Source organism: Triticum urartu, chromosome 4A, assembly GCF_056163025.1.
Source record: "Triticum urartu cultivar PI428250 chromosome 4A, HENAU_Tu73, whole genome shotgun sequence".
Taxonomy (NCBI): domain Eukaryota; kingdom Viridiplantae; phylum Streptophyta; class Magnoliopsida; order Poales; family Poaceae; genus Triticum; species Triticum urartu.
In genome coordinates this window covers 86562362-86566830 of record NC_141876.1, presented here as the reverse complement: position 1 = coordinate 86566830, position 4469 = coordinate 86562362, and the positions used below count along the sequence as shown (strand labels likewise).

Below are 4469 nucleotides of genomic sequence, written 5' to 3'. Positions count from 1 at the left end.
CTTCATGCATCGATGTGACCCCGCCAATCTTCGACGAGGTCATTTCCCTTGCAGGAGAGGAGAAAGTTCTGCCAACATGAGGACTAACCAAGTCAAGAACGACAATATTCACCCAACAGGACGAACGGAGTAATGGAAGAAGGCTCTATGCCCTGGGTATTGGAGTTATGAAAGACCGTAGTGAAATCTTGACGAGCGTGCGCCTGCCTGTAGTGAGAGTGGTCGAAGAGACCGATGCAGAAGGCCAACAAGGTCTCATGAGCTTGATAGTGGTCAGCAATACTTGCCAGCGACAGATCTAGACTTTAGCAGATGGAGTTGAGGAAGTTGGCCAGATTAAAACAAGGTCAGCAGCTGCAAGAAGATAGGAAGCAAGGGCTCGCTGGCGAAAGAGTTCACAAAGACTAGCTAGCGTCGGCAATTGAGCCGGGAACTTGCCGACGTTGGCAGTTGTGTCAGGCTTGTTAGCGGTCACATGCTAATGAGGTTCTCCTGAGTTTCACCGGCTGTAGAGGTGAAGGAGTGGCGTCCATGGTCTCGAGCTGTGAGCTAAGTGATAGTTTCCGATACATTTGTTTCGGAGCAGAAGAGCTCGGTATTGGATGAGGCCATAATGGGCCTTCACAGTAGTCCACCAAAGCCCACTGAAGTGGGACCCAAAACCAATTCCAGTTTCTGGACCATCCAAACAGTTGGTATTGAGGATGTACGATTCCAATCCCGGAATACCAACTCCAGTTACAACATCCAAACGGAGTCTAGTTGACATTTCTTATATTTAAAGTACATAAGTAGGCAAGTAGAAGTACTGGCTTCCATTTCCAACATTCTCTGTAGTTGAAGACAGAACCATGCTTAGTGAAACTTTGAAGTATGGAGGCTAATCTAACTTTACTAAGGGATTTGATATAAAATTAAGTGCCAATAAACATACTCAGCATGTCATTATAGTACTATACATTATTGGCAACCCTCTAGTCCTTTAACCAGGTGGAATGGAGTAACTCCGTTCATCAATTATCTAAACAGAAAGTGATGAAAAATAATTTACCAGGGACATGACTGGATTAGAAGAACTGATGAACGGAAGTTCGTTTCCATGTTGAATACTTTGAGGTAGATTTCCTGGATAGAGAATAAACAGAATTGTCAGTGTTAAAAATGGAATCACACACAGTTTACAAAAAGGTGGAAAATAAACTAAGGAATTCTGATGGTGGAGCAAATAACAACTTAATGATGTAGAAGACCTGAAGTACTGCCATTGGAATCTGAATGTGGATATCCATTGCTTTGCAGTCTAAATGGCATGGATGAATCTGGTACCTCAATGTTCTCTAACAAACTATCCTCCACTGGAAGACGAATAAAATGGTAAATACATTGTGCCTTTGACTTTGTTCCAACATGGTCTGCAATACTATTCCAGTTGTCTTTGTGCTTTTCTATGCCCTCCAATAACAATAATGTTTCTTGATCAGTCCAGTTATCCCCCTCATTTTCTGATCCATCTTTAGCCCCATCGACTCTCTGCAAATCTAAGCTTGAATGCCCGATAACATATCTTGCATCATGGAAGCAATCAGAGCAAAGAGCAATATCTGCCTGCTCAATCAGTTAAACAACAAGCTTTTCACCACTAGATTCTTACCCACAGAAGAGAAAAGAAAAACAAGAAGCAGACTGGCTAATTAACTTGAAAGAATGATACAGCCTTGCAAACTCCCCCTGATCATCACGTCAAAGAAGAAAACGGTATCGTAGTTCATTTATACATCATTAACGAAACAGGACGAGCTGAAATTGAAACAGAACATATCTGGCCCAAGCCACCACGTATCACAAGTTAACCAACACTAAGTTACATTGCACCTAGACGCAGGTCGTTTCACATCACATAAATGACACCATAAGGATTTGTGTTCTGAATGTTTTTTGGTTTGCATATAAAATGTGGAGATATTACTATGGGCTTCCAACATTATGATGCATAAGCAAGATTTGTGACAACCACATGGGCACCAGTATCTGCTGGGTCAGAAAATCATGAATCGAGATAAATTGGGGTTTAAAATTAAATAAAAAACTGCAGTCTTTATGAACCCAACCAAAATTCGACAGCATACTAAACTCTGCGACAAGACTATTTACAATACGCCTTTTGAGCACATGTGAAATTCATAGGGTTAATAACAATCCTAGATACAGAACAAGTTTTCCTGCATATGAAAAAAAAATGAAAACATAATATGTATATGTATATGTAAATATGAAGATGAGCACCTCTTTCTGTGACTGATAACGCAAACTGCGCAAAGACTGTGAGCAGTAACTGCAATAGCTCTCTGATAGACGCTCTCTAATCTTCCCGTCCAATTCTGTAAACTCAGCACCGGCATCAAAATCCACCACCTCCGAATTCGATGAAGATGAAGCCAGTGAAGAAATGTTGTCTGCTTGGAGACTACATTTAGGCCGATCAAACAAAACTAAACCATCAATGGATTTCAGCGGTGCAGTCAACAGTTGCAACTCCCCTGCTGGTTCCTCTATTAGAAGTGATGCTGCCACCCTCAGACCCTGGTGCACCAGCCCAACCGCGAGGTAATTGATGATTCCCCAGGTGTCCAAGAACCGAACGATCCTACTCAAATCATATAGTTCACCTGTGTTAACAACAAACCCCTGGCACTCCGCAAACGCAAGCCTCTTGCATGGGTTCTCCAAATATTTGGCAATAATTTTATTCCTTAAGATTATGAACTTCTCCGGAGTGTGCCCTGGAGATTTCCCTGTGAAGAAGTGTGGAACAACCTGCCTTTCCAGCCTGTGCACCACCCCAGGAGAGAACCACTCTACAAAATGTAAACTAATTCATGTTGCAGTGAACTTAAAACCAACGTATGTTCAGCAATTCAGGATTTGGTCGCAACAAGCGAACCTGAATGCTTGGGCACGACATGGAGGCGGCCCTGGAACTGCTTGTGCACGCCATGCCCCTCCATGAGGGGAGGTGGCGTGCAGACGTAAGAAGACGGCCTGTCAGGATCCGTGGAAAGGGACGGGTGGTCAGGGAGCGCCACGGAGAGCACCTGGAGCTGCCCACGCGAGATGTTCTCCAATGGCGGTGGCGCGGTGGCGGAGACATCACCCACATACGCAGATCGCTCAGCTGCAAGGCCATGACCGACGGATGCGGCCGGTTGACTGTGCGGCGGGTGGCGGCAGGGAAGGCGGAGATAACCTCGGCCAAGGAGAGCAGCTCTGCCTCACGGGGGTCGGGCACCGGGTCCCTGGCCGCGGCACCGGCCAGTATTTCGTCGTCGGCATTGTCGACCGCAGGCGATGGAACGGCCGTGTCGTCGTCATCATTGTCGGCGGCAGAGTCGGAATTGTCCGAGTGGTCGGCCGCGGCCGACGGCAAGGGAACGGCGTCGGAGTTTCGCTTCCGTTTCCGCCATTTGGTGCGCGAATCTGGGAGTTAGGGTTCGGACGGCGAGTGCAAAATCAGTTGGTAGCAGCTCAGATAATTAGGTCCGGCGAGAGGTTGGACGTACGAACCTGGCGTGCAGGAGGCCTTGCGCGGCATCGTAGGCGGCGACGACGCGGGGGCTGCCAACGCCGAAGAGGTGGTGAGGTTTCGGAGTGTGACCGCGAGAGAGGGGACCGACCGTCTAGACGATGACGACGAAGGGAACACGTGCGAGCAGAAATTGGATCATTTTGGGCGCGTTTGGTTGCACCGTGTATTGCGTATACGTCTCAACTCAGCCTAGCTTTCGAAAAACATGCTCATATGCGACATCTGCAAGTTATTTGATTGCATGTATATGAACTTTTTGTATTAGGGGATCAACTTTGGCACGTTGTTTGGTTGCCTGTATTGTCTCGGCGCATACAACTACACGATATTTAGTTGCCTGCATGGGGTATGATTAAGAGCTACCACTTGTACTTAGCACATAGGGTTAAAAGCTAGCAGAGGAAAGAAGAGAAGAAATGCAGTATGCGCCGGACCATGGCGACGGCGGTGGACAGTGACCGGGGCGCCATGTCCGACGTGACGAGCACGAAGTCATGGGCGAGCGACCCTGTCGGCGAACTAGTTGAAGTGTTCGCGCAAAGACAGTGGACAGAGGAGGAAAAATGCAATGCTCACAATATGGCATTGTCATTGTAGTAGGACGAGAGAGAAGCTGAGATGATCGACGCCGGAAATGACTCCAGTGTAGTAGGACGAGAAAGAGGAGGTCGAGAAGAGGCCAAGATGATCAACCCCGTCGGTGGCAAAGAACAGAGAAGAAAAACCCCGTCAGTGTGCGCGCCATGGCGGCTTAACTATAGTAGGATCATGGAGAGAAGACCGAGATGAACGACAGCGACGATGATGAGAGAGGAGATAGAGAGAAACCACGCCGGCTAGAGAAATAATTAAACAGTATCTTAAATCACAGCACACATATCCATAT

At 46.9% G+C, this 4469-nt stretch overlaps 1 pseudogene across 1 annotated transcript; it reads right to left on the bottom strand.

Moving 5' to 3' along the window:
- Positions 1–746: 746 nt before the first annotated feature.
- LOC125554633 (SWI/SNF complex subunit SWI3C homolog) lies at positions 747–3704 on the bottom strand (annotated as a pseudogene). The gene is made up of 5 exons (XR_015600401.1): positions 3562–3704; positions 2942–3474; positions 2284–2855; positions 1327–1605; positions 747–1125 (listed from the first exon to the last, which is right to left on the bottom strand). The product of XR_015600401.1 is annotated as an SWI/SNF complex subunit SWI3C homolog (transcript).
- Between the last annotated feature and the right edge of the window lie 765 nt (positions 3705–4469).